The sequence below is a fragment of the Dermacentor variabilis genome, chromosome 6 (assembly GCF_050947875.1).
Source record: "Dermacentor variabilis isolate Ectoservices chromosome 6, ASM5094787v1, whole genome shotgun sequence".
Taxonomy (NCBI): domain Eukaryota; kingdom Metazoa; phylum Arthropoda; class Arachnida; order Ixodida; family Ixodidae; genus Dermacentor; species Dermacentor variabilis.
The window spans coordinates 45,334,208-45,346,407 of NC_134573.1; positions in this window are offsets into that span (position 1 = coordinate 45,334,208).

Consider the following 12,200-nt stretch of genomic DNA (forward strand, 5'->3'; position numbering starts at 1 on the left):
GAAGTTCCGTCCTTACCTCTACGGTCGCCCTTTTTCCGTAGTCACTGCCCATCATGCTCTCTGCTGGCTCTCATCCGTAAAAGATTCTACAGGCCTGCTTTGTCGATGGGTTTGAGACTACAAGAATTTTCGTATTCCGTGGTCTACAAGTCTGGCCGCCTGCACCAAGACGCTGACAGCTTGTCGCGTTACCCTGTTGACGACCCTGACTCCTCCAATATTACCAGTGCTGCTTGTGTATTCTCTGTGTCGCAGCTGCTTCATTTCGCCGACAAGCAACGTCGTGACGCCTACATCAGAGCACTCATCGACCGTTTTGAACACTCTCCGGCCGACGCTACTCTACGCCTCTTCGTCCTCCGCGACGATACTCTGTACCGTCGTAACCTTGATCCGGACGGCTATGAGTTCCTACTTGTCATACCTAAACACCTCTGCTCAACCATTCTAGAAGAGCTCCACGACGCACCAACGGCAGGGCACCTCGGCGTATTTCATTTCATTTCATTTTATTACCTTAAAGACCCCTTGATAGGGGTATTACATAAGAGGTGGGAATACATTAGTACATAATTTGCATAATACATAACTGAACACGCAAACAACAGCAAAAAACTGCATGTGCTAAAGTGTTACATGCGTCAGCGCAAATACATAGACCTAAGTAATACAAACTAAAGTTGCACGAGCAAATGTCTATTAACACAAGTCATTTCTATTGTGAAAAGTATGCAGTGACACTCTCCATGAATGTACAAGGGCAAATGATGGCGGAGATTTGGTGGGGCAGATTGTTCCAATATGTAGCGGCATGGCAAAAGAATGAGGCGGAAAAGGTAACAGTGCGCATGCGAGGGTGGCCCACTTGAAAAATGTGGCGTGTACGATGAAATGTTCAGGCTGCGGGGAGGATATAGGGCGGTTGATTAAGCAAGCTGTGATAAAACTTACGGAAAAGTCAAAGGGTTCCAGTGTGCCGGCGCGTACAAAGGGGAAGCAAATTCAATTATTTCTTTAAGTAAGATATGCTCACGTCATATGAATAATTAGAATGGATGAACCTTGCGGCACGGTTTTGAACTGCTTCGAGTGCGGTAATAAGACATGTTTGGTGCGGATTCCATATGGCGGATGCATATTTCAGTTTCGGTCGGACTGTTGACTGGTAGGCCAGTAGTTTAACAGGTTTGGCGGCGCGTTTTAGATGACGCTTGAGAAAACCCAACGATTTGATAGCAGATGAAATGATGTTACTGACGTGTGTTCGCCAGGATAAGTCGTTAGATGTAGCAACACCTAGGTATTTGTAAGACTGCGCAGCACACACGGGAATGTTATTAATTGTGTATTGTTAAGGAAATGGGTCGCGCCGACGAGAAATACCATCAAGTTGCATTTCTTAGGATTAATTTCCGTTGACCACCGGTCGCACCATTGCTGTAAACAGTCAATGTCCTCCTGAAATAAGTCTTGATTAGATGTGCTAGTAATTGTTCGATAAATGACGCAGTCGTCTGCGAACAAACGAACGTTGCAAGACACGTGCAGGGGTAGGTCATTAACGTATATTAAGAATAGTAGGGGCCCAAGAACAGATCCTTGCGGTACGCCGGAAGTCACTGGTAGGTCGTTAAATGCGCGGTTGTTAACTGTAACGAACTGAGGTCGGTTTGTCAAGAACACTTCAATCCATCGCAAAATGTCGGGGTGAAGGTTCGCAAGAGAAAGTTGTAGTAGGAGACGTTGGTGTGGCACCTTGTCAAACGCTTTTACAAAATCTAGAAGTATCGCGTCTGTTCGGAGGTTAGAATCTAAATTGGTGTGAATATCATGCAGGAAAATGGCCAGTTGTGTTTCGCAGGAAAAGCCTTTGCGGAACCCATGCTGTGAAGAATGAAAGTATTTGTTCGAGTCAAGAAATTTCATGATTTCAGTGTACATGACGTGTTCCATGAGCTTACAGGGCACACTCGTTAATGAAATCGGGCAATAATTAAGCGGGCTATTGCTGTCACCTGATTTTTGGATGGGAACAATCCTCACCACCTTCCAATCTTGTGGTACTTCACCAGTTGAAAGTGACTGCGAGAATAGCGAACACAGAAACACTGCGATGACGTGCTTAGTATTTTTAACAGTTTCGAATTAATGTTATCCACGCCGGCTGACGATGTGAGTTTAAGGTCGTCAATTAACCATCAGATACCATCTGGGGAAAATGTAATGGTTGGCATAACGCTTGTTTCGTTAGTACGCGAAGAAACAGGGGACGTGGTAGGCTCTTCTTAAATACAGAGACAAAAGCTGCATTAAAAAGTTTCGCGCACGCTACATCGTCGACCGTTTCAACTCCTTCATTGTTAAGTGTTACACTGTGCCTTTCTTGAGGGTTTATCACCTGCCAGAATTCTTTCGTGTTATTGATTAAAAGTTTCCAAAGGTCATCACGAAAGAATGCATCTTTCGCCTTGCGAATCGCTGATAGGTATGCGCGTTCAGCAGTGTAGTACTTTTCCCCTGCACACGTGTTCATCCTGCACTTTGCGGCACGATACATGCGTTTCTTTTTGTTTTCTAGTCTTTTTAACGAATTTTTAAACCATGGCTTTTGTTCATGTGTTCGAAAGGTGATTTTGGGTATAAACTGGTTCGCTAAGTTGTTTATTTTTTGTCTGAATATCAGCCAAGTTTCATGAATGCTGCAGTTATGAAACGTATCTTGGAAGGAAGGTAGAAACTTCTGTAAATGCTCACATATTGCATCATAATTTTCTTTGTCGTATAAGTGTGTAGTTTTCTCCCACAGAGCTGGAGCAAAGCGAAAAGAAGCATGGATGACCTTGTGATCACTAATTTCTCTAAGATAGGTGATGGACGACAAATTGTCTGAACGGTTGACCAGTAGTAAATCTAGTATGTTTGCAGTGTCTTGGGTGACGCGCATTGGCTCTAATATGAGTTGTGTCAGGTTGAAGTTGAGGCAAACGTCGAGAAAATCTCTCGATTCGGTTTGGCTTACCAGAGAGGGTACTGTGTTGTGCCAATCAATGTCTGGTAAGTTAAAGTCTCCAAAAAGAAGAAGGTCGGCATTAGGACAGCGAGAGCAAACCACATTTAGTGCATTGCTTAGATTACGAGCGAAGTCGGCGCTATTGCGAGGGGGCCTGTAACATACACCCAAAATTATAGACTGTGGGGGGGGGGGGGGGGCGTGGTATAGAATAAACAGTATTTCTTAATTCTGATGTGATGTTAATGGCAGAGCACGATAACTGTTGACTAACGGCAATAAGCACACCTCCTCCTCTAGTTCCGGCACGACCTTCTCGAAAGACGCTGAAGTTCGGCAAATCAGCAAACACTTCTGAGTCATAGATTTCGTTACAAAGCCACGTTTCCGTGAGTACAAGAATGTTGCTGTTGGACGACAGCACGAGGTTAGACACGTGTTCTTGTTTTGGATTGAAGCTTCGTAGGTTAGTATAAATTATTGAAAGGGAAACATGCGCTATAGGTTTCGTTCGAGGGGGATGCCTTGTTTTTTGATGATGCGATGTCTGCTATATTTCTTTCACTGTTTGCGATGCGTTATCTTACACGTAGCGTTTAAAACCAATGAAAAGAGTTTTAAAGCGCAAAGAAAATGGCACAAGTCTGGCTTTCGCAAACGAAACAAGTTTCCTGCGGGCGTCCTTAACTGCCGGGGAAAAATCCTCCCCCATGCTGAGATCAGTGCCCGTAAGTTTGCGCCCATTTGAGAGCACCATTTCGTTTTTCTTATAATGATTAAACCTAACAATTAGTGGGTGCGGGTGATTAGCAGAATAGCGACCAACATGATGCGCTCGCTCTATGTCTTGAGGTTCAAGTGGCACGTTCGGGTGGTCTGAGCATAGACGTGAATTTTTTTTTCTTCAGAAGCGGCCTACGTTTCTGATGCTGCTGTATCAGGAAGGCCGTAAAACACAAGATTGTTTCGCCTTGAGCGATTCTCTGCATCGTCAACGCGGGCATTCAGAGTGTGAACAAGCTTTGCTGTTTGCTCGGTATCCGTCCTTATGGTCTGTATCTCGATTTGCATTGGTAGCAGTTTCTGATAATGGCCCTCTAGATACGCTAACCTCTTGCTTAAGTCGAAGAGTGCAACACTTGTAGCCGTACATTGGCTTTTAAGGCCCTGCACGTCGGCTATTATTGTGGTTTGGCCAGCGGACAGTTTTTCAGTTCGGCAAGCACAGCATCAGTACCAGGACCAGGGTTCATTTCAATATCCCCTGACTGTAACAAAGTAGATCTAATAACACTGGGACACTCACAAACAATATTAAAGCAGCACTGCGGGCTCGGAAGCTGCACCAGAAAGTAATTGCTAGTTCTCTTAGTATAAAAGTAGTCTGGTTCACAAACCTGCATGATGAATAGAAGTGGGTTACTGGTGCGTGTTGTGGCACAGCCACCGAGCCCACAGAGCGCGGATGATGGCAGTGGTTCCTTTATGGCTCGCTCTGCGATTGTTGTCGATGACAGCACGGCTCTCGATAATTGCTCAAGCATCCAGTTTTGAGGTTGTGGCGCATTTGTAGAGGCGGAATCACTGTCGACACGTATGCGCCATCTAGTCACATGAATCCCTGTGCGCAGATCTGGCGGTTCCCTCACGACGCTCGCTGACATCACCATCGAGGGCAGTAGCACGCGTGCGACAGCGGAAAGGAAAACCTGCATGATGAGTAGAAGTGGGTTACTGGTGCGTGTTGTGGCACAGCCACCGAGCCCACAGAGCGCGGATGATGGCAGTGGTTCCTTTATGGCTCGCTCTGCGATTGTTGTCGATGACAGCACGGCTCTCGATAATTGCTCAAGCATCCAGTTTTGAGGTTGTGGCGCATTTGTAGAGGCGGAATCACTGTCGACACGTATGCGCCATCTAGTCACATGAATCCCTGTGCGCAGATCTGGCGGTTCCCTCACGACGCTCGCTGACATCACCATCGAGGGCAGTAGCACGCGTGCGACAGCGGAAAGGAAAACCTGCATGATGAGTAGAAGTGGGTTACTGGTGCGTGTTGTGGCACAGCCACCGAGCCCACCTATGAACCTATGACCGTGTACGTCGCCGTTTTTTCTGGCCGGGTCTTGCCCGTTCCGTACGACGTTACGTCGCCGCTTGTGAACTTTGCCAACGACGCAAGAAGCCTTCCCAGCCCCCGCTGGTTACCTGCAGCCGCTCGACATCCCTGCCGAGCCCTTCCATCGTCTCTGCTTAGACCTTCTCGGACAATTTCTGGAATCTACACCATGAAACAAGTTGGTTGCCCTAGCGGCGGACTACGCGACCCGTACGCCGTAACCCGCGCTCTCCAGACCAGTTGCGCAACTGATGTTGCGGACTTCCTCCTGTATTATATCATTCTGATTCATGGCGCTCCGCGTCAATTGCTAACAGACCGTGGCCGTACGTTCTTAGCCAAAGTCATTGACGACATCATGTGTGCCTGCTCAATACAGCATAAATTTACCACCTCGTACCACCCTCAAACGAACGGCCTCACTGAGCGTTTGAACCACACCCTTACAGACATGCTATCTAAATGCGTTTCAGATGACCACCGTGACTGCGACCAGGCTCTTCCTTACATTACATTTGCGTATTACTCTTCCCGTCTCGAAACTGCTGGCTTTTCGCCTTCTTACCTCTTGTATGGCCGTAAACCGACGCTACCACTTGACACTGTGCTTCCGTCCACCACAGCTTCAACTAGCGCTTATGCCCGTGATGCTATCGCCCATGCTGACCGTGCTCGCCAACTTGCGCGCACTCGTCTACAAGTCTCTCAAGGCAAACAACAGCAACGCTATGACCTCCGTCCCCGTGATGTCCATTTTGTTCCCCGCACCCTCGTGTTGTTTTGGTCACCATCGCGTAAAGTTGGCCATTGCGAAAAACTGCTTCCCTGCTGCACAGGCCCATATCGCGTGCTTCGCCAAGTAACCGATGTCACCTACGAAATGAATACATACATACATTCACCTACGGATGAATACATTTCTGCACCTTGCACACGTCTCCAGTCTCCTAAATTAAATTAAAGAAATTGGCTCGCCATACCGCCCGTGCGAAAGTGGATGCCCAGCGAAGCGGTTTAATACCACCACTACAACTGCTGTGGGGGTATGCAATGCTTTACTGCTATAGTGTGATCGTAATTTTGACAGCACGCCACCACCCGGAGTGGTGCTGCAACAACACTATAATCAGGTGCTAGGCTGTTTATCCCACATACGCAAGGCTAGGAACGTCACTTCCCACATCGCAAGCTGCCATCGCCACGGCAGTAATCGCTATCGGAAAACGTATGCGGGGAGCGCTATGTGATTCGCATTGCTACCAGGCTCGGATGTTGCTCGGATGCTTGTTTTGCGCTTGTTCTTTATTGAAAGGTACACTATATGTTGCATCCGTGCTTCCAAAGAATGTATGCACTATGCGCTTCACTTTGCCACCGCCTCTGCCTTACGGGGGTACGAGCCATTGTTTCTGGCCCTGCACTGCTGCCGCGATCGGCCTAGATTTTTGGTGACGGACCCGGACACAAAAAGATCCAACCAACTAGAGGCTAACAGCTTCGCTGTAAAAAGCACTCCGAATGACCAAAACTTTTCACACAGAGCAAATGCTTTACTAGTTGACCCTCTTTTTCACATCCAAAAATATTTGTCATAGAGTACAGGCACAGTTCCATTGATGAACAGCTTCGGAGCACACCACTTTGTAATCTACTGTTGCGCTAGCAAGGGCACTGCCGTACATGCTGGTACTTGAAATGTTTTCAATGTGGACACGCTGCCCTGGACAGGTATGCCCAGATATTTGCACTAGTGCTGCATTTCGTCGAAGTGGACACGACATTTTCCACTACGCTGGTAGTTGAAATGTATTGAATGCCGATGCAGTGGTTTCACCAGGACGACTTGCCCACATACCATCTCTGACACATGTATGCTCTCACTCTTCACTTGGCAGAAATGAACTTCAATATTCCCACTCGGTGTGCTTGCCAGTTAAGTGGGCAGGCCTCACAGTCAAACTTTTGCAGTTTCTAATTTTACATATAGCGGCACAGTTAAGCTACAATCTGAAAGATATGCTAAAGAATACATTGTTGCGCCACAAAAGGAAAATAAAGACTTGGGAAGGAAGAGTACGAAACGACAGATTGAACGCTCAATCTGTCGTTTCGTACTCTTTCTCCCCAAGTCTTTATTTTCCTTTTTTGGCGCAACAATGTATTTTTTAGATCCCAACCAACTCGCCCAGCAGCAAGTTCTACCAAGATATGCTAAATTTTGCGACTTATTAAAGCAGCATAAGCACAAAATATGGAACTACAACACTGTATCCAGATCATAAAAATGAACATAATCAATGCTAAATCTAAAAATTTATTGCAGAAAATATTTTCAACAGGCGGTTAAATAATATACGCACAGACTATGTAGGCTCCACATCAAGTATACTGACATTTCAACTACGTAGTGACAATGTAAATTGCGTTCACTCGCCCTTCCTGTGCTAGCAATCTGATTGCTTGAATTTCTTAAACAATTTGAAGAAGATGAGGGAAGATACCCCGATGTATACATACGTATTCTCCCGCCCTTTGACCAGGGGCCACTCTGTTGATGCCAGTGAACTGCATGAGAACGATCATTTGGTACACTAAAAAGAAGCAAGAATTAAAGCTACTATGCACTTAAGATATTATCATGTTTTATGTCCCCTGTCGCCTGCTTACTAACGTTCAAGACACCACGCTAAGTTACGAAGCATTAGTCCGATATTGCCGCATTTATTAGCACACTGTCGCCTTGTAACAACATTTTCAACTAAGACCACCAGGTAGGGGCCAATAAATGCAATTAATCATGCACAAATCAATTCTGCAATGACGTGCCTGAAATCGCTGTGCGCATAACCGATATTACACGGACTCTATGCAGGAAATGCTATGTACTCTGTTTGACGTACGCTTGGAAAATTGCTCGTGCCAAGACCAAGAGCAGCGGATGGCCTGTTGCGCGAAGTACACGAACAGCACACAAATCGAAAAAAACCGCGTGAGCGCTTGAGGAATCCCGTGCGTGCACTTGGCACACGCACCAACTCCGCGTCTGTCGTGTTCGGGGCCGCGCAGCGTGGAAATCAGCACCAGTCACAAAGAGCAAAAATAGTGATTACCAGGAATAAGCCGATATTTTACGCCAAGGGGATTCACGAATCGCGAATGCAGTATCCACTAGTGAGTTATACACGGCAAATGCGGTATCCGATCCCGAACTACGGAAACTGTAAGAAGGACAAAGCTAGAAGAAGCGAAAGATATTGCTAGTATTTCTTGGCGCTGAAGAAAATCGAATTCGGCCGTCTCATATTGGACACAAAGTTCCTCTTAAGATCATAAAATACCGGTCACGTGGGATAAAAGAGGCCAAAACACCATCGAAGCTGAATCGCAAGCGAGAACAGCACGGTGTGGTTCGCGCAATATTCTACCAGTGCGCTGTAGGCCCGGGCAAGGAAATACGATGGCACTTCACCTCATTTCTTGCGCTACCGTACTCGTAATGAACATTAACAAAGAGCCCGTTTGTCAGTTCTCTTGTCTGAAACAATCTTGTTAAACGGAAGACTGAAATGCCACAGTGACGGCTGTCTAGAGAATATTGGCAATGTGCGCAGACATGGTATTCCCGCCTTTCTTCGCATCCTGCAGAACTTGCTACTTTCACGCATGACGGCCGATCCCTATGCCAGGCACCCAAAAGCATAATTGCGTCTCTAACTTTCATCTTAAGACTGCCCTTAACGCCTTAATTACAACGTCGCTGAAAAGGCGCCCCACATAGCCATAGCGACATGACAATGAGCTTGAAGAGCAAATTAGTGCCCTCCACTCGCCGCTCTCGAATGAAAAACTGAGCTGCTCTCCAAATTAAAATCATACAAACAAATCGCTGCACATGCAGTGCCAAGTAAGACAACGAAGCACAATACTTGCTTGACAACGGACAGCGCAACCGAAATCAGTGTGAAACACACGGCTACCAAAACGAGCACAATCGCGGCACTATGCACAGCCCGCTTTCACACGGCAGCCACAGTGGCAGCCACGGCAGCCTTGCCACACGCTTAGTCACGTGACCGATGTGATGACGGTATCGTATTGCACGACACGTTCATTTGAGGGATCGCCAGCCGTTTATGCGCAGGTGCGAGTAAGAGTGGGCGCGAGAGAGAAAATCTGGGGGCTTTTGCTCCTTGAATATGCGACCCGGCCTAGGCACTACGGAGGAGGTTTCTTAATGCGTGCTGTACGCATTGTCACCTAAGCATGCTGGCACTGTGGAGTGGGGTGAAGTTTGTTTGCGCTCCGACGCTGGCTGCCAGCGCGGTGAGGCAGTGAGCACGGATACCCATTTGGTGATTGCTTTGTCTGAAGGTGCGTCGGACAGACTTTCTCCCGTTTGCGGTGCTGAGTCAGTCATACCGGATTAAACTTTTCTTGTCCCTTACGGCGGTGTACATTAAAAGAAGCATCAGCGATTTTTCTGGAGGAGCAGTAGGAGCCTTGGTAGAGGCCCAGCCTGCTCTCCTGGAGCAGTATCTTCGCTCTTGGCAGGCTTTTTGTATGCTGCTGTCCGCGACTTTTCAGGAGTATTTTTGAGTGATCCCCTTTGAGTGAAATAAAGGCACAGTGCCTTAGAAACCGCGGTTGAACGCCACTGACTGATGTAACGCCGTCAGGATTATTGGCATTGCGTCTCGCCCAAGTTACGTTAGGCTAGGTAAGGTGACCGTCGGCTAGGGTACGCTAGCGTAAAAGGTGACGCGGCGCATTCTCACAGCGGTTACGCCGTGCGGATTTTTTACTTTTGCGTCTCGGCCACGTTAGGTTATAGGTTAACCTTAGGTTAGGTTTGCGGTAAAGCCGTTAGGTTGTCGCATCATACATATTCTGACAGCGGTTACGCCGTGAGAATTGTTGTCTTTGCGTCTCGGCCACATTTTCTTAGGTTAACGTTAGGTTAGGTTAGGTTAGCGTAAGAGACCTTAGGCTAGCGCGACGTATTCTTATAGCGGTGGCACGGGCGTCACCGGCGGCCTTTCAGTCACTTGCGTTATTATGCGGTTGCTAAGGTGCTCTGACTTCTACATTTTCAATATATGGGGCCTGGCCTCAGCTACGGTCCTTACGATAGGCGCAGCCAGGGGGTGGGGGGGGGGGGGTTTATGGGGCTTCAGTTCCACCCACCCCCCCCCCCCAGAAATTCTTTGATGCTGTCCACGCACCGCGGACCAAAACAACCCCCGGTGCCGAAATCACCCTGGATTTTGTCTAAAATGTCTTTTTCACGCTCGAAAAGACGTAGACATTTCAGCGCGAACATTGCGAACTCGGGCTGGATTTCGTAATTAACGCAGAAACTTGGGCTAGTGTCTCAGCAACTGCATTTCGGGCAACGTCCATGTACCTGGAGTCACATAACGCAGGCAGCCCCATTCGAGGAAAAAAGTTTCAAGGGCATTTTGATGGAGAGCGGGCTCGTCGCGGCATCTCGAGGAGCCCGCGAAATCTAGAGAGCCCATGGATTTCAATTCCGAAAGTTTATGTGTATAAAGTTCTCTTGAACTTTCGATGCGAAAGGTGCGTTGACATTTCTTAAGTCGTCCTTTAGATTTTCGATTCCGCAACTGTGTGGGTTTATAGTTGTTATAAATATATGACGCGAAAGGTGCACTGACTTTTCTAAAGTCGTACATCAGAACATACAGTGAGACAAACCAAATCAATACACTGTCAGACAAGTTGACAAAGCACGCAGGGAGGTCGGATGAGACGAAGTATTGTGGTGCTTCATTTGTGCCGTCGTTTCACAGAACAAAAATAATCAACGTTTCTTTCACCTGCGCCAAAGCATCCAGTCAAGGTACTGAAGCCAGCAAAGGTAACTGCCGTTCTTGTTTATTTTTCTACTTTCACTTTCATTCGCGAGGACACATTGAGCCTCTTCAACTTTCTTGTTCTCGCTACCCGTGGGCTACCAGAGCCAGCCAGAGTGTGTGCACAACAAGGTGGGCTCGGTGGCTGTGCCACTACACGGTTTAACCCACTTCTGTCCATCATGCAGGATTTCGCTTGCGCTTTCTCCTGCGTTCTGTTCCCCGTTATACTGGGCCCTGCATAAGCTATACGCGTGCACTGCCCTTTTCCGGCAAGACTCCTCACCATGGACGACCGGCGCCTACTTCCAGCGTTCGCCCCTGTGATTTCTGCGACGATGGAACCTGGAAACTGGGCGCTCGAAAGGGAATTCAAGGCCACGCCGTCATCGGCTTCATCAGGCGCACTGAGTATGAATGATCGCCGCCAGCTGGGCGCGCTCTGTGCGCTTGGTGGCTGTGCCACCTCAAGGTTTAACCCACTTCTGTTCATCATGCAGGTCAGTAACCAGTATGGCCTTCTCGCTAAAAAAATCGAGCAATCGATGCCTTATTCATCTGCCGAGCCTTCAGTGCTGTGTTTGTATCATGTTTGATTGTATGAACATTGTTCGTTCTTTGCTACTGATGTTATCCGGAGACATCAAAACCAACCCACGACCGCCCGCTCTAAATTAAATACTAAATGAACTAAAAGGCTTGTCTTCCGGTCAAACCCAGCTCATTGGTGACGTGCAGAGCCTAAAAAGCCAACTCTCAAGCACCGATGAAACCATTTCCGAACTAGGCAAAAGAATCGACAGTTTAGAGTCCCACTACTATCAGCTTCAAATTCTCCCAACGGAATTAGACACCGCTGCAACCACCGCCTCCCAGACTGCTCGACAACTCTCGTTATTGGAGACTCGGCTGGACGACAAGGAGAACCGCTCCCGACGAAACAACTTGCTCTTTTACGGAGTAGCGGACGACACGCCATCCGAGACCAACGCTCAGTCTGAGGAGCTAATCACTGTGTTCTGCAGGAACCATTTAAAGGTATCCATTTAATCAAAGGAAACAGAGCGTCTTGGTCGCCACTTGCGAGAGCGGTACTGCCCAGAGTAGTAAAATTTAACTATCTTAAAACCAAAGAAATTGTTCTTGCTAATGGTCCTCAACTTAAACATACAGATTTTAGAATTGGGGAATATTTCTC